This window comes from Mesoplodon bidens, assembly GCF_964165515.1.
Source record: "Mesoplodon bidens genome assembly, chromosome: 12".
NCBI lineage: Eukaryota > Metazoa > Chordata > Mammalia > Artiodactyla > Ziphiidae > Mesoplodon > Mesoplodon bidens.
The window spans coordinates 69,796,747-69,815,761 of NC_138168.1; positions in this window are offsets into that span (position 1 = coordinate 69,796,747).

Consider the following 19,015-nt stretch of genomic DNA (forward strand, 5'->3'; position numbering starts at 1 on the left):
CGTTGAGTTCTTGCACTAGTCTTAATGAAGTTGCTTTTCTTCAGTGTGAGTTGAGGGGCCAGCTCCTCCTGCTCTCTCTAGAAAATTCTTCCTTGGGTTATTACCTAGAAGCTCTCTAACTAGGTTTGAGGTTAGAGCTATCTCCTGCTCTCCTGGACCAGAGATGGTGTGGTTGTGTCTCAGACCAAAGGCCTCTTCAAATAAATCTTCTCTCCAAAAATTCTCTTCTAATCTCCATCTCTTGACCTTTTTCTACTTTGATGTGGTTGAGAAATTTAAGAGTTATCTAAAGTAGATCTTATCCACTTACTTTGAAACCTTTTTGCTCCTTGGTCTATCTCCTCACTTTGGAATGTGCCTGGGCTGAAACTTCCATTTTAAATCAGATCAACCATAGATACTATAACCCAAACAACATCCTTTCCCTCTGCTTCAATCAGAGTTCCCTTTCTAGAGTCCAAATATGACCACATGGCTCTCCTGCATAGCACCCTTCAGTGAGAACCCCATGCCGTGTTTGCAGTATAATGAGGAAGACAGGCAGCATACAAGTACACAGATAAATAAGGCCTTACAAAATTGGACGCATAGAATGCTGAGGCAGAGAATAAGTTAGGAAGAGGTGAGTGAGCAGGAGCCAGGCTTTCTAGCCTCCCAGCCTTAGAGCAGCAGCATATAACCAAGAAAGTTAAAAGCATAAACTCTGACTCCAGAATGCCTGGGTTCACACCCCAGCTCTGCTACCTACTAGCTATTTGCCCTTGTGAAGTTACTTATCCTCTCTGTACAGCGAGTCCCCTATATACGAATGAGTTCCATTCCGAGAGTGTGTTCATAAGTCTAATTTATTGGTAAGTCCAACAAAGTTAGCCTAGGTACCCGACTAACACAGTTGGCTATATAGTACTGTATTGTAATAGGTTTATAATACTTTTCACACAAATAATACATAGAAAACAAACAAACACAAAAAATAAAATATTTTTAGTTTCACAGTACAGTACCTTGAAAAGTATAGTAGTACAGTACAGCAGCTGGCATCCAGGGGCTGGCATCAAGTGAACAGGCAAGAAGAGTTACTGACTGGAGGAAGGAGAGGAGGTGGGAGATGGTAGAGCTGAAGGATCGTCAGCAGAGATGGAGGGCAAGCTGCAGTTTTGCTCACTCACATCCTGGGCTTGAAATAAAGATACTGTACTACTGTACTGTATATAGGACTGTACAGTAAAGTACACAAAAGTAAAGTACACAACCACTTGTAAAGGATGCATGCATGTGACAATATACGCCAGACATGTGAGCTAACTTAGGTGATTGGACGTGCGAACGCACGTTCACATCTTTGAAAGTTCGCGCAACTTAAAGGTTCGTATGTAGGGCACTTACTGTACTTTGGTTTCCTCATCTGTCAAATGGGGATGTTAATACTTCCCTCATATAGTTGTTGTGTGTATTAAAGTGCTTGGGACATATAATAAGTGATATACCATAAAGTTTCTTAGCTAAATATAAAATGCTACTGTCTTTGTCTACAAGTCTTAGGTCTTTTCCCTGATTGATTCAGAATTACCATCATCTCTTCTGAGAAGCTTCAGATGATCCTCAACATTCATTCAGGTGTCCTTTTGATGTGCCATTGGTGTATTTTATACTTATCAATATCACCACAATTCTCCCACTGTATTGTAATCGACCTTCTCTCTCCATAGACTAGAAACTCTCCGTTGAAAGCAGGGACCATATCTTATTCATGGTTGTATAACCAGAGTATCTGATACCCATTAAATATACGATGAATGGATAAATAAATGAATGAGCAATAGAGAAATTCTAATAGATAAGCTTAAAATTACATACTTTTTTCACCTCTTGAATTTACTGTACTAACTGCACTGGGAGAACAATTTCTTGATTATATAATTCACACAGAAATCAAAAGGCTATTTTACAAGAGACCTTCTTTTCCTTTTTCTAAATCTTGCTTTCTTATCTTTTGGATGAGATAGGCCTGCATTCATTTGTGTAGCATTTGGGTAGCAATGTTCCCTGTATAGGACATCAGTGTTGTCAGTATAGCGTTTTAGAGCTTGAAAGAAATTCAGAAGTCATCTAGTATATACTATTTGCTTTTCTTTTTCTTCTCTTTTCTCTTATCCTTCCTTCCCTCCTTCCTTCCTTCCTTCCTTTCTTTCCTTTCTTCCTTCTTTCTTTCTTTTTCTTTCTCTTCCTTCCTTTCCTTCCTTCCTTCCTTCCTTCTTTCTTCTTTCTTTCTCACAGTTTGTTATTTTCCATATACCATGCTGCTTCTAGAATAATTTTAGGCTATAGGAAATGGAGTCCTAGGGAAGATATTTATAACAAGTCTCTGGCTCATTTAGCATGCCGTTGTTTGTGATATCCAGCTGCACACTTTGTTCTTGTCAGTAATAAATTATTTCCTGACAATTTGGTTGACAAACGGGATCTCAGCCCCAGATTTGCACACATCTTTTAAAAAATGATCAGCTTAACCATTCTAAATAGACTTTTTGTCCTTCACTTATCTTCTAGCATGAAGAAAAGGAAGATTCAAGATCTTCAATAAGAGTGTAAATCACACCCACAGACAGGACTCTGTTTATGTAACATTTAGGGTGAAGGTACCCTTTTATGAGCCTTTGTTATCCAGTGGAGAGTCTCTAAAAGCCACAGAATCTCTTCTCTGCCCTGAAGCTAGCTACATTTGCTTTTCTAACTTCCCAGCAGACTAGGATACAAAGTATGTGGACATTTCAAATGTTGAAAAGCAAAATAGAAGCAGGAGGTGGGGGTAGGGAGGGGAATGTAGGGGTGGCCAGTAAGGATTCTTTTACAACTCATATTTCTCTATTGAAAACTGAGATTTCTGGTCACATCAGGGCAGAATAATTGATAGCAGCTGCAGATGGGAAGGTTTGAGCATGCATCTCCCCAGGCAATATTTTCTTTGGTATTCTCTATGGTATGTTGTAAAGTATAGCAGTTCAGTACTGAGCCGTACTTTCTTTAGTTAGCTAAGTGGATAAAAATAACTTTATTCATTTTGCTTCACAAAACTTGCCTTGATCTATGTCCTTTCTTCGTCCACCTCTGGTGGCCATGACATCTGCCTGCCATCAATGTTTATGATGTTGGTAATACCTTCCTGCAGTATGCAGTGAGAAACAGAAGGTGAATGAACACAGAGTGAAGACAAACTGGCACCATCTTGGCAGCAAACTGATCTCTTGGAAGTCAAGAATCCTTAGACTGATTAGTAAGAAGAAAAAAGTCTTAAAGGAATAACTTCTCTTTCAGCTCCCGTTGTTACTAAAAGTAAGATAATGAAGAGCATGTTGATCTTTGAGATGTTTGAAAGTCTTAGAACAGGCAATAAAGTCAGAATTTAAGGGATAATAATACAAAATGGTGAGAAAGAGTAGAGTATATTTCCAAACTGATGAGTTGAAAGGAGGGATAGGGGAGTTTTCCCAATATAGATCCTCTTAAAAGGCCAGGTCTCTGATTTGTTTAACAAAATGTTTCTTTAAGAACTTTACATCCCTTTCTGCTAGTGAGGGGTTCTCATTTTAAATGCTCCTATTATAGTAAATAGAATGGAAAGGGTATGAAAAGGCTATTAAAATAATTACAGAAGTTCAGGTCATAAATTATCTGTTGACTCAGCCTGTCAGCAAGCAAGTCACTTGGTTCAATGTTAAGACCAATTGGCTAGACTAGAGGATTGGCTACAAATGACTTCAGATATCTGGATCAGATGTAAGTCATGAGCTTGGTCAGTGGGATCTAAACTGCACTGAGTGTTCCCCTCGTTTGAGCAATAGACCTTGGGTGTTATTGTGGTATTGGAATTTTGTGATGTCAGTTTGCCACTATGCTGCAAAGCATGATGGGATAAAACACATGCACTATAACAGCAGGGGATAATGGTGACCAGCAGCCTGGCCATGTTCTCACCTGAGTGAACATGGCCAAATCAACTGTTAGCTAGTGAATATTTACCATAGTCTGGGTTCATCAGCCAACTGAATTATTTTCTGCCTGCTGTGCTCAAGAAAAACTCATATTTAACCAGTTTTGCATGCTTCACAAAATGCCTAACCTGGAAACTACCATCCTGCCCAACCTCCTTCTTCCGTACCCCCTTGCAAAAACATAAGACTAGGAATGGTATACACTTCCATATGGAAGTATACATGTATGTACTTATGTATGAGTGGATCGTCTGAAGAGAATCAATAGTTGTTTTTTTTTTTTTAATGAAGAGTCTCTTGGCACCAGAAAAATGCAGGGTCTAGCCGAACCTGAAAATGAAACCAGTAGCAAGGTACCCTTGTCTGACGTACCCTCCATAGCTTTGCTATTGTCAACAAAATCCTGCCTTACTCATTACATTCATATCGTGATCAGCAAAACATTTTCAATGTGACAGCAGGCTTACTCTCTTCTAGATAAAACTTCTAGTCTTTTACTTGAACTCCTGATAACTTTTTACTTCAACAGTGTAATCATTTGAAGTTTAGAATTAATCAATGCCAAATATCTTCTTAGTTCTGTGGATGCCTGAAAATGAGGCATTCTGCAAAAATTAATTTCCTAAATATCTAAAGCTTAGACTTTTTAAATTTTAAAACTTAAAAAAATCTGATTATTTTTATTGGCAACATTTATAACTGTACTTGAAATTTCTCTGCTTTCTTAAACATATGAAAGAACATATTGTACATAGCTATTTTTATGACTCAGGTATAACTATAAATATAAATGTACCAATGAACTATGGCTCATTAAAACTATGGAGAAATGTTTGCCTTTTAATAAATCTATATTATCTCAAATTACTATATTTTATTTGCCTGCTTTAAGTAGTTTTTCTAGTAGCTATTTATCCTTGTCATTGTTAGAGTGCTTGCTATTACTCAGTTCTATCCCTTTTCCATTTACAGCTTCTAATCTGCCATGGTCTAGAGAGTACATAGCTAACATTCTTAAAATTTTGAGAAAACAGGAGAAAAATGCCTTACGAAGTGAATGGGCTTTACCACCTTCATGTCAGGAAAACTACTTCTGTTGCTCAGAAGCCTTATTTGCTTATGCAATTGAGGGACAAACATTATTTGTTTTCAGATGACACTAGACTTTTTTTTGATAGGGAAATGCTTTGGTATCTGCATTACTTTACCACGAATGTTCCGGGTGCTTTGATACTCTGGTGAGTATAGAGTGAATATACTCATAATAATAAGGGTTCTTCTAGACAATGCAAAATGTACATGCTAGTATATATTCTCAGGTGGCTGTAGTGTGAGGAAAATGTGTCAATGTCAGGAAAACAAATACTCAAAATGTTGACATAAGTATTGTGGTGTATATGTTTTGTTTTAATATTAATTTTGCTGATTTTAGGTAGAGAAGTTGCAATAAAAATCATCTGCTTATATTTCTGTTTATGCATTCTAAAAAGGAACACTAAGCCAAAAATTATTGTCAGGAAAAAAAAGCTAAATGAAAATTAGAGATGGGCAACTTATTGCCATACAGAGAGATGTAAAAAATTCTCAGAATCTTTGTAAGTATGGGAGGATTCCATAAAATCCCTTGCTGAATTTTTTAAAAAAATATTTACTCACTTGGTTTAAAATGTATCCCCCTTGGGGATCAAATTAAACATTTAATGTGTGTTTCTGACCTTTTCACACTTAATATAACACAGTCTCTTTATTATGAGAGCTCTTCATCCAAAAATCCTAGAATGATCTGATGTCTAATGCATATAACAGACTTTAAGCATTTCTATTCTCTTATTTCTGATCCAGGAAACTTCTTTAGTAAGTCACAAGTAAACTTGAACTTTAATTGCATTTTGAAATTAGGAACATGTTCAAATGGTTACTAAAGTTGAAAACCAATGTATAAAGTACACTGTTTCCCTTTTCAAATAGAAAATTTGCAAAGTCATTACTTAGAAAGTTGACCTAGAAAAATATACGTGAGTTTGTATTCCTTTAAAAAAAATTTTGTCAAAGTGATTCCTCTTTAACATTTTCTACATTTTTTGCTGTAACTTGTTTGTTACCTTGTACCATTCCTATTGAAGTTGTATGATTATGACTCCATCTATTTTGTGTGTGTGTGTGTGTGTGTGTGTGTGTGTATGCACATGCGTTGGTGGGTGAGATGACTGGAATATGAGGGGAGTTGTGGAGGAGAAAGCTGAAATTTGGAGGTGTGTATATGATGTGTTCAGGAAGCTGATTCCAACCTTGGGAGCTTGATGGACAACAGTTACTTTTCTTTCTTTTCTTTTTTTCTCTTTCTTTTTAAAATATCACTAACAAGTCAAGAGGTCGCAGGATCAAATTAAATAAATTTTTGGGAATTGCATTCATATTTCAATAAACTGTGAGAACAGTGGATTTAGCCAGATATGGAATTTGGTCCAATTCCTGCTTTGTCATCACATACAGTAGTTTGTTTACTTCTTTCCATGACTAAAAATGAACAACATTAAATACAGAGACCATTTGCTCTGCCTCTTGCCATCTTTCTGTGTATTCTGAAACAGTTGAGCTAATCAGGCAGAAAATTATGGAGTTTGACTCCCAGGAGAGATGCCAATTATGTGTATCTTATTATAATGTTCAACTAGATCAACTTCACTTTACATATTAAATAAGTGCCCCCTTAAAGCACTTTTTCTGACCTCTCTTGCAATTCATTTCACAGAACATGAAAAACAAATCATCAAAATAAACTTCCTGAGTTGTGTTTGTGAGCTAATTCTCAATCTACTTATAATTATTATTAGGCGTATTGGCTAAATGCTACCACATGTTAGCACAGAATTTGTCGAATCAAAATACCATACACATCACAAAATAAATGAAGTTAGCTACCTATCATCCTTAGTTATTTCAACGTTATACTTGTGGTGTGTTATGAAGGCTATTTCCCTCTAAGAAACACGTGCTGTGTGTAAATTATTAACTCATTAATTCCTGAGTTCCTTATGCCCTAAGGGCACAAGTGTTTATTTCTCTTCAGCTTGCTGGTTTCATAAATGTGGAAACTGAAAGACTTATAATGGGAAATCAGCACTAGAGCCCGAAATAGAATTCAAATCTTTATGTTCTTAGTACAGAGTTGAAGAGCTTTTGCATAGAAATAAATTATTGCTATTTGTGGGCATGATATCAATTAAGATTAGGAAAATTGGACTTCCCTGGTGGTGCAGTGGTTGAGAGTCCGCCTGCTGATGCGGGGGAGACGGGTTTGTGTCCCGGTCCGGGAAGATCCCACATGCTGCGGAGCAGCTGGGCCCGTGAGCCATGGCCATTGAGCCTGCGCGTCCGGAGCCTGTGCCCCGCAACGGGAGAGGCCACAGCAGTGAGAGGCCCACTTACCGCAAAAAAAAAAAAAAAAAAAAAAAAATTAGGAAAATTGTTTTTGACCTACCATTATTTCCAATTTTTAAAAAATTGCTATACAGCATAAATATGACATTTTGGTTTGGGGAAACATTCTGCCCTTAAAGCAATATAACTCAATGGGAATTTATTCAATAAACTTAGTAATAGACTGGGAGAAAGAATTTGATGGACTCAACTAAGTATCATCCTCTAGTCATGTGTGCAGCACGAGTCCAGTGGAACCTACTGTGTGATGCTTGGTGAGAGGGGAGTCAGGGAGTTGCAAGAACCAAGAGGCATAAGTCTTGAAGGAAAAGAACAAATTCCTGATGGCCTTTAGATTATACCTCTTAGAATTCTCCAGGCCTCACAGGCTATTTGGCATTTTCTGAAAATAAACTTTCCATTGTATATGCTCTAATGATATACTTAATAACAGCCTGTTGTGGGATCCTGCGTGAAGAATGCATTACAAATACTCTTTGAGGATATAACTGTACTAATAACAAAGCAGAAAGTAGCTGAATCTAACAATAATTTGACAAATACTAATGAAGAGTTTACCAAAGCAGCATTGATTTAAAAGGAAGCAAATAAAGCTAAGGAAGGAATAGGAGAAAGAAAACCCAAATAGGTACAATTTGTGTCTACAATAGAATATCTTAGTTTTTACATAATGGAATGCTTTAGGTAGTATTTTACATTTAAGCATTTTCTAAAAGACTGAGGAATTCTTTTAAGAGTTTCTCAGCATTAGTATCTCTTTTTTCCCCTTAATATGCTTTGAACACCAAAATTGCTGTAAGAATCAGTGCCATTGTAATCATACTATCCAAATATGTTCCAAGTCTATTTATTGAATTCACAGAGGAACAAGACAAATGACCCATGGACAAAGCACAGGGAGAACTCAGTGATTTTATGCTGGGGAGATAGAGGTAAGAAAAAAGATATAACAACCTATTTTTTTTATTAAAAATGCTTTTCTTTACATGTATTCATTCAGCATCTCAGCTGTGAAAATTAGTGGACATTCACAAGAAAATTTGATGCAATAGTTGCATTTCCATTGTAGAATGTGGCTACCTAGAGAAAGTAGATTCAGTTAATTAGGACTATTTGGGAATGGGTGGCAGAGTTAAGGAGACATGAGTCCTGAGGGCTATACTGAGGGATTAATGAGGAACGCTGTCAGTTTCAGTGGTTCTCTATCCTGGATGTTCATGAGAATCACTTGAGGAGCTTTTAAAAAATACTGATGTCTGCCACCGCCACCCCACCCCCATCTCTGAAAACCGTCACCTCCCACATTCTGACTCAACTGAGAGTGGTGGACAAACAAAATACCATATTTGGACAAGATTGGAAGAGTAGATTTTCTGTTTGCAAATTCTGGTCTGGTGACTGGTGCTGAAGATTACTTAGAAATAGTGATGAGGGGAAAAACAATGGAGAAAGTTAAAACATAGAGGGGACCAAGGTAAGAAAGAGAATGAATTGACAGAAACAATGGGGAAAAAAGGCATGCCATTCATGGACAAATATGTCCAAGGAATTTAGTTGAGATGAGTAGAAAGTAAGTGAATATCCCCAAGAGACATATTCTTTTCTAAGTATGGGTGTAAAGGAGATAATTGGTATTTCTGGGTTAATCTCCCCAAAGCCAGCTTTTTCACACTAAATTTCCAGCAACTGTTAACAACTTCCACTAGCATTCAGCCAGAAGTCTCTGAAATTGGTACCAGACAAAGAAAGCCCTCAGGCATTCTCAGCAGGCCGCAAGATTCTGGACCAATTAAGTAAGAAGGGAACAAAAGGACTAAATTGGAAAACCAATGGTAAGACTGAGAATATCTATGAGGTTTCTACCCTGAAACAAAATAGTTCAAGAGTTATGTAATTTGTGTGAGGTTTCTGAGGAATCTTTATTTTGCAAGATTTGTAACACTCTGTTATTTTGGCTGAGGCTCCCATAAAAACAAAGTCATTTCAAACAGTGCAGTGAAAATCTTTGCACTTTCTTTGTTCCAAGCACAGGGGACTACGCATCATTCTACAAATCTATCAGGCCAAACTACATTTGCTCTTGTTGTTTGTCTTCTTGGAATGTCTTTGCCCCTTCAATGCCATCTTTAAAGTCTTAACTCCAAAAGGCACATTCTCTGTAAAACTTCCTGCAGTTGACAAAAACCGTACCCAGGTACGCTGTCCTCCAGAATGCACACATCTTTAGTATCACTTTTCGTGTTGTTCTGTTTACTTATCTTGTCTCTCCTTCTGGATAGACTGAGAATAATTCAGAGAGAAGTTATAGCCAGTGCCTTGCGGAGTGTCAGTTTTTAATTGCACTGGAAAGCTAACCCTTCTGTTGGGTAACTAGAACCCCTAATGGGAGCTGGACAAATGTTTGTTGCATTAAATTGACACCCTTCAACTACTTGGAAATTTTCCCTCTGGCCAGTCCTGTTGAAGCAACTTTAGTTATGTCAGCTGAGCTTGTCCTGGGGTGTGTTTTTGTGTGAGTGTATTCATCAGCCTCAAGGGGTGTATAAGGCAACTAAAACTACATGAGAAATTTGCTGATTTACACAGCACATTAATTTGAAAGGAGGATAAAGAGGGTCTGTAACTGTTATTAGATTCACGAAGTAATCTAAGGCCCCAAACAGATGATACAACACTATCATAAACAGTGAAAAAACTAAAGCCTTTCTCATTGAATTCTGAACCAAGACAAGGATGATCATTATCATTACTTCATACATTAGAAAATAAAGGCAAAATGTATTACCTGTAGCATTATGACAGTCTAAGAACAAAACCAAAAAACAACTGAAACCAATTGAAAATTTACTAAAGCTAATTGAATTTAGGAAAGTGGCTAGGAGTAAAATACAAATTCAAATATCAATACGCTTTGTTTATATGATTAAAATCACTTGAAAATATAATGAAAAAAATCTTAGAACATCAGCAATAGTAATATATAGTACATAGAAATTTAATAAAAAATTTTCAAGATATCTATCAGGAAAATAATGTGACTTTATTGAAAGACATAAAGAAGATTTGATAAATGCAAAGCTATGCCATATTCCTTGGTGAGATGACTCAATATTATAAAGATTCCAAGTAAACGTGTAAATAACCTCAGTGTAGCTAAAAATTTAAACAACAATGATATAGTTTATCTCTCAGTTTAACCTTAAAAATATGTGGAGTGGCATATTTTCTCATACATTGTTGATAGGAATGTAAATTAGTACAACATTTTTTGAGGTAACTTGGAAATATGTAGCAAAAATTTTAATTTTGAGCTTAGTTCTGTTTTTAGAAATCTATCCTCCAGAAATATTCACCTAAGTGATTGTAGTATTGATAGATCAGAAATATTATAAATGTTTGTCAGTAAGAATTGGTTAAAAATTATTTTCCATTCATTCAGTGAAACTGGACAGACATTAAAAGAACATGACAATTCTATACATTGAACGAGAATACTGTCCTCGATATATTGACAAATGTACAAAAACAACCTGAAACATAGTTTGACATGGCTCTTTTTTTGTTTTTAAAATGTGTGTGTGTGTGTGTGTGTGTGTGTGTGTAAAAGTGCATGTAAAATAGCAGGGAAATAGACCAAACAGTGACCATCTCTGGTACTAGAATTTCAGGGGTTTTTCTTTCCTTCTCTCTTTCTTTCTTTTTTTGCTTTGTCCATTGCCACAAATCTTCAAGATTTTTAAAATGATAATATATTTCTTTAATCAGAAACAAACATGCATACACAATCTTTTACTTCTTTAGGTTTTCACTTGTGATTATTGTGGCTTCCTTTTCATTTTCCCCATGTTTAAACTTCAGGACACAATCCTTTTGAGGGTGACTGCCTAGATAGTCCCTTGGGAGGACACGGATGACATTCACTATTTCAGAGTTGAGCAGAGTTAATGACGGCAATGACAGTGATCATGACAACAGAGGGCCTGACACACCCCTGAGGCTTTCCTCAACTTTTACTGCTCTCTCTTTACTTGCCTTTTATCTTCTGCCCTAAGTGGGAGTTTGAGAATGTATGTCACTAAAGTTCATTGAAATAGAAACACCTCCATGAAAAAGGGAGAAAAGCGTCAAAAAAAGATACTTTTGCTTTACCGAAAGAGAGACACATTCCTTAGAGGGGCAAATGCTAGGCAGAGCTTCTTTTTGACGGAAATTTGAAATTTCAGATTGAGAGTTTTTCTTGATAAGGAAAAAAAAAAAACCTCCCAAGACAAAACTTAAGTTGGAAACGTCACAGGTATTTGGAGAGCCTTAGTTGTTGGCTTTCAAAGTATTTACTACCTCCCCGGGGCCTCTTGAGTTTTCATTAAAATGCTTTTTCCATGTCTTGTCAACGCATAACCTATTGGGCACAAAGAAAATGTTGTCATAGTTAGCAAATACTGAAGAACCTTGAACAAACCCCATTGTTTCTTTAATTTTATTGCTGTTTTGATTGCATGATTATTTATCTCAACATTAAAGAATATTTCTGCTTTTAAATTCCGAACCGATCAAGCTCACAATGAGTTATTTTAAAACACATTCCAAATATTTTATTTTGCCCAGCTTCATGTTGACAGGTACAATAGTCCCATCTTAGCTTCTGTTCACACGAGAACACATTTTGAAACCCAATTAATAAAAGGTAGAGCTGTGTAAGCTATGCAGAGCCCAGCACCTGCTGAGCAAACTGTCAAATGTTTGCCACGGTACTTAGAGATGTATTATGGCAAAATGAAAAAAAAATAGGCATGGGAATGAAATTAAAAACTCACAATGAAATAGTTGATTAAGAAAATTAAGCCATTTAACACAGACCCATGCCTGTGCCTCTGGGAGGTCACTGTGGAGCAGAGTCAGTTAAAACGTTTGTCCTCTATGGCGATGACCGCTTAATTTTATTCACAAAGGACTCCTTTGGCATTCATCTAAATTTTCAAACCCCCTTTCAAATTTATTCATAAGTTTCCTCTTTCCCAGTGACCCCAACGTACTTGGTGCCGGGAAAGGGTCTGTCAACAAATGCCAGATCTGCACCTAAACCAGAATGAAACCTTAGGGGTCCTGAGGCCCAATTTTTGATAGCTTCTTCTGTAGAGCCTGAGGCTGAGCTCGCAGTGTCCCTGGGCCAGATATTTTAATTGCTAGGCTTTTTTTTAATGTCTAAAGGAGGAGGGGGAGGAAAGTGTGATAAGGGGAGCTTTGAAGGAAGAGTGATGAATAGACCTGGCCCAACTTTTTCCTCTTCCAGAAAGCCTCCTCCAATTAGTTTTATTCTTATACAACCATCCTTTTGTTCTGAGTTCCTCCAGCCCCTGGGTTCTTAGCTGGCCCAGAGTAGTTTTGTCCGTTGTGAGTTGTTTGTGTTTGTTGCTTTAATCACTGAATTGAACTCCCAAGCCAAGCTATGAAATTTTCCAGAAGTCTAGAAATATGCCTTCCATTCCTTTATGTGATTTAATAGTGCCTAGTATTTTACTCAGTAAGAAGAGGAGCTAAATTGAGTAGAAGTATTAGACTCATTCATTCATTCATTCAAAGAATTACATTGTCCATCCTGAACCCCAAAGTCTTTCTATAAAGAAAAAAAAAAAACACGAAAGGAAATACAATCAGTAAAACTGTTCTCCTAAGGAAGAACCTTTTCAATTTGACTTGGCTGTGAACTATTTAAGATTCAGGTTCAAGGGAACTCTTCTAATAAGTTAGTTATTGATTTAGTGGGAATAAAATTTTGATATTTATTAGGAGCAATTTTGGTGACATGCCCTAGATACATGACATTTACATGTTTAGAAAGAATCAATAAGATGATAATGATACTGCACTGTAATTTAATTAATTAATTAATTAAAACATACATACCCCCCACCTTGTTCTTTAAAGGACTTGAAGTGGTTAAGAAAATTAAACAAGATACACCAATTAAATAATGTGAAAACATACAATGAGGTACCATCTCACACCGGTCAGAATGGCTATCATTAAAAAGTCTACAAATAATAAATGTTGGAGAGGGTGTGGAAAAAAGTGACCCCCTTACACTGTTGGTGGGAATGTAAATTGGTGCAGCCATTATGGAAAACAGAATGGGGGTTCTTCAAAAAACTAAAAATAGAGTTGTCATATGATCCAGCAATCCCATGCCTGGGCATATACCCAGACAAAAGTATAATTTGAAAAGGTACATGCATTCCTATGTTCATAGCAGCACTATTTACAATAGCCAAGACATGGAAACAACCTAAATGTCCATTGACAGGTGAATAGATAAAGAAGATATGGTATATATTGACAATGGGATATTACTCAGCCATAAAAAAGAATGAAATAATGCCATTTGCAGCAACATGGATGGACCTAGAGATTATCATACTAAGCAAAGTAAGTCAGAAAGAGAAAGACAAATACCATATGATATCACTTATATGTGAAATCTAAAGTATGACACAAAAGAACATGTCTATGATACAGAAACAGACTCACAGATATTGAGAACAGACCTGTAGTTGCCAAGGTGGGGAGGGGAAGTAGGTGAAGGAAGGATTAGGAGTCTGGGATTAGCAGGTGCAAACTTGTATACCTAGGATGGATAAAAAACAAGGTCCTATTGTACAGCACAGGGAGCTATATTCAATATCCTGTGTTAAACTGTAATGGAAATGAATATGAAAAAGAATATATATATGTATAACTAAGTCACTTTGATGTACAGCAGAAATTAACACATGTAAATCAACTATACTTCAATAGAATTTAAAAAATTGTGAAAACAGAAAGTAACAAGACTAGATATATAATATAGAGTCAAAAGTAAGACTTAAAAAAAATGGACTTGTGTACTTGCCAAAATATGGCTCTAAGCTGCCTGGCAACCAACCTGAAAAAGATTAACTCCATCAGGTATGTGATACACAGTGTTTAAGAGATGGAAGTAGTTCATTTTTCTCAGAACTATAATGATTCTTAACACAAAGCCCAGGCAAAGACTTCTTTTGAAGATGTTCATTGAATTACGTTGGTGGAATGCCCGTAATCCATGACAACCTCTGTGTAAGTGGGGACCAGGGTGACTTTCATGAGGAGTGCTTATGGAATTTTCAGTGCAAATGATCTTCACATCGAGTGTTGTTCAGTAAAAGGAATTCTACTGATATCTATACAATAAATTCCATGAATAAAATTTTCCCTGGCCGAGCTAAATTTGGCAATAGATTTGAGAGTGTCTGCCTAAATGGACAGATGACTCCGTTAAGTTGGGCTAGCTGGTGCTGTGATAACAAATAACCAGAAAATCTTAGTGGCTTAAAACTCGAATATTTATTTCTTGTCCATGTTATATATTTATCATAGGTTGACAAAGGGTTTCTGCTCATTATAGTCACTCAGAAACCCAGGTGAATAGAGGCTCCAGGCTTTTATAGTCACAGAGACTGGAGGAAAGAACATGGCACACCCACACTGAGTCAAAACCTCTGCCCAGAAGACTCCTCAAGTCTGCTGACATTTCACTGGCTAGCAAGTCAGCCATCGAGCTAGGCCAGGCTTCCATAGGACGAGGATGTACAACCCTCCCATAGGGAGGTGGCTGGGATATTGTAAACAACAGTACAAGTTAGGACAACTCTATCTCCTTAACAAACAACTCGAAAGAATTCTTTTCTCAGCTGACCTGTCCTAAGATACTGGGTGAAAAAACCCTCCAAATTGCATTATTTCCTATTGACTTCTTGAATTGTAGCATTCTCTGCTGGTTAAAAATGAGGGCTGTCTGCCTTCACAGAGAGCCCTGCTGGGGGTAGGATTGACATGCTGCTGTGAAAATGCAGTAGCCTATCAAGAACCCATGCTGGAATATTCTCCAAAAGTTAACACTTTTTATTGTTTTCGCAAATATTCCCTGCTTTTTTCCTCCTCTAATTACAACATACTGGCAACTAGACATATATACAAATGCATAGAGATATAATGATGGTGTCTTATGATTCACCTTGACCATTCTCTTATGACTCCTCCCATCAAAAACATTTATTGGGGCTTCCCTGGTGGCGCAGTGGTTGAGAGTATGCCTGCTGAGGCAGGGGACACGGGTTCGTGCTCCGGTCCGGGAGGATCCCACACACCACGGAGCGGCTGGGCCCGTGAGCCAAGGCCGCTGAGCCTGCGCGTCCGGAGCCTGTGCTCTGCAACGGGAGAGGCCACAACAGTGAGAGGCCCACGTACCCCAAAAAAAAAAAAAAAAAAAAAAAACATTTATTGACTCCCAGTGGCATTCCTAGCATATTTGACAGCTTGACTGGATTATTATTATTATTTTTTTTTTCTTTTTGCGGTATGTGGGCCTCTCACTGCTGTGGCCTCTCCCGTTGCGGAGCACAGGCTCCGGACGCGCAGGCCCAGCGGCCATGGCTCACGGGCCCAGCCGCTCCGCGGCATATGGGATCCTCCCAGACCGGGGCACGAACCCGTATCCCCTGCATCGGCAGGCGGACTCTCAACCACTGCGCCACCAGGGAGGCCCTGGATTATTTTTATAATACCTGTTCCCCAACACACACACCATGTGGTGAAATTATTTTCATGTAGTAATTGGTAATCAACATAATTTTTAATCTTTTTTTAAAGCAACAAATAAGTGATTGTGATTTTAAAGATAGCTCAAGTTCATAGAATATTTTATATATGAACTAAAATTTGTATTTTTCAAATAAAACTATTACACTTGCATTTGCATTTAAACAAAAATAGAAAACTCCAATGATCCAATAGAATGACAGAAGTGAAGTAACTCAAGTCTTGATTCTCTGACTTAACGTCACAGCTATGTCTGCCCAAGGCAAGCTCAAGAATTTCCCAACTTATTCTTGGATACGTGTAGCCAAGTATGGGTATCTTGGGGGCCAACGGTATAACTGGGAGTTGGGTGAATTAACTTCCATGTAGAACGCAATGTTTATTAAAGGATATATGATAAAAATGTGATAGTTTGAACCTTACACCGTATTATTAAAACTCAACACTAATGGCAGCAATTGTTTAAAAGTAAGGTACAAAAGTTCTTATTTTTTTGAGGAGGAGCATTTTATAGCTTCATTGTTGACAGTTGTAGGCAAGAGGAGGTGATTAAAATCAGAATGACTTGGTTTTATTATTGCTTTGAAATTCTGTATATACAGGGTCCCCTCTATTGCTTATACCTGGGACTACTACCAACACCCCCATACACGGTCAGCCACTGGTAACTCCCCATTATTGACATAATTGAGTGCAGAGTAATGACACTAACAAACTTCTCTATCATATGGCCTCAGCCTTTTTTAGCCTACTCCTCCACAATTTTCCTTCTGTGAAAATACCCCATCATCTAGAACAGTGGAAAAATTCTACTCCCTGATCCCTCCTCCTTTTAAAAAAAGACTTCTATGTATTTATTCATATTTCTCCCTCTAACAATTTAAATGTAAAGCACATAGGCTTTGGAGCCAGGATTTTATGGGTCTGAATTTGCTCCCTGCAGTTCATAAATTCTGTGACTTTGGGCAAGTTATCAAACCTATCTGGGCCTTAACCTCCTCATCTGGAAAAATGGTGATAACAGCCTGGTTTACAGATACTCCTGGATTGGATGAGAACAAAATATATGTGGGATTGTCTGTGACAATAAATATATTTTTATTATCTCCCTTACAAAATTTTACACGTCCATCACTTATGGAACTTTGGTTCAAAATAGGTCCTCATAGAACTTGAACAAGTGCATTGAACTGGTTGAACGTGATGGTATACAAGCTACAGAGGTACATGTTAGAGGCTCATGCTCCAGCACTTTCTCTAATTGCTTCAGCTGTGAGCTTTGAGCATCGTCATGAGAAGAAAATCTAGGCTATTTTTCATTTGGCCTCAGTTCTTCTTCAGCTGTCCAGAGCTCTCTCGTTTAGAACAAACATTGTGGCAAAACAAGGAGGCAGCAGAAGCATAACTGGGAGTGTTAACCACAGGGGAATCTGGATGAGGTGTCCGTTTCACCTGCAGAACTGTCTTAGCATTTTGAGCAGCTCAGAGGTCAGGAATGCTGTTGTCATCGGCGTCAGAGCTGCGTCCTGAATAAATACCAAGTTAGGAGGAAGATGACTCAGCCCTCAGAGCTGCCTAAACCTCATACTCCTCCGATATTTTAAGCAACACAAAGTGGTAAGCAGCTGTTAGATATCTTTGCTTCTTTATTCAAGCAAAGCTTAGCCTGTTCCATTCGGAAAGAAAATGGTCATAATTTCCAGCCCATTTAAAGCTCTCCTTGCTTAGAATTGTTACTGCACACGTAGCCTGGACCACACAACTTAGTTTTATATAGCCTCATCTCATTTTCTAATTACTTCCTGATTCCAAGTGGGTATTAAATTTGTTGTGGGAGGAGACAATACTTCCTCTTACATTCTCTCCGAACTTAAAGGTTAGTCTTGGACCCATAGTAGGTGGTACATACAAACACTAATTTCATTTGTATAGGACGTTAAAATGAACAAGTTACTTCTACATCCATTCTTGCCTTTGAACTTCGCTATACCGCCTAAAGTAACTGTTATCTCTATTTTATAGACCAGGAAACTAAGGTTCAGAGAGATGAAGTGTACTGCTAATGATCATAAAACTAGTAATTAGCAGAGCCTGAACTTATATATATCTTTGGAAAAAATATATGGAATTTATGTAATATAATTCCAAACATTCAATCTTAAATTTACATTGTTTAATGAGAGCTAAATTGAAAGACTTTAAGAAGAGTATTTAATTTTTTTTCTAGGTATTGGATTCCTGTTGCTCACCTTTTTCCTCTGGCTCTGGAATTAGAATACCTTTTGTAAATTGTGAAGATGTAGATCTTAAACCTAACTATTTTATGTGTACACAGAAAAGTTTACCTGTGCATATGTAAGGAGAAATGGCACAGGAAAACTCCCAAGTAATAAGAAACCACAAATTCATGTGTATTCTAGTTAATATGTTTGTAGCAGATTTTCAGAGAATTCACAATATTTGGGCACATCATTGTTCATCTTAAAGATAAGGAAGGATGAGCAAGAGTCTGTGTGGTTAAAGGAGAACCAAACTGGTGTAAGTCATTTAGTGTTAGAGTCATTTGATTCAGGTGACAGGTCTCTATGGAGCATCTACATTTTGTATCACGGTTTTGAACACATGTTAAAAATGGGGAGGTCAGGTACTCTTGGAGGTCAATCAAGATAACCCAGGTTGTACACTAAAGTGAGTCAGAAGAAACTGGAGAGCTACCTAGCTTTTTCATTTTGGTCTTCTGCTACAAACGGACAGCAACTCCGAGACTGATGGAAGACACTGGCCTCGATGATTGTTTTGATTCATAGATTCCTGGTATAGAATGTAATTGAGTGTTTTGTCTTTAGAGGCTTCCTTTTTCAGTTATTGACAGACTAGAGTAAATAAACATCCTATTTATATCAACAAAGTAATAATTGAAGCAAATTAAATGTTAAAGCCTGTTAAATCTGTAAAAGAAGCTGAGTTTC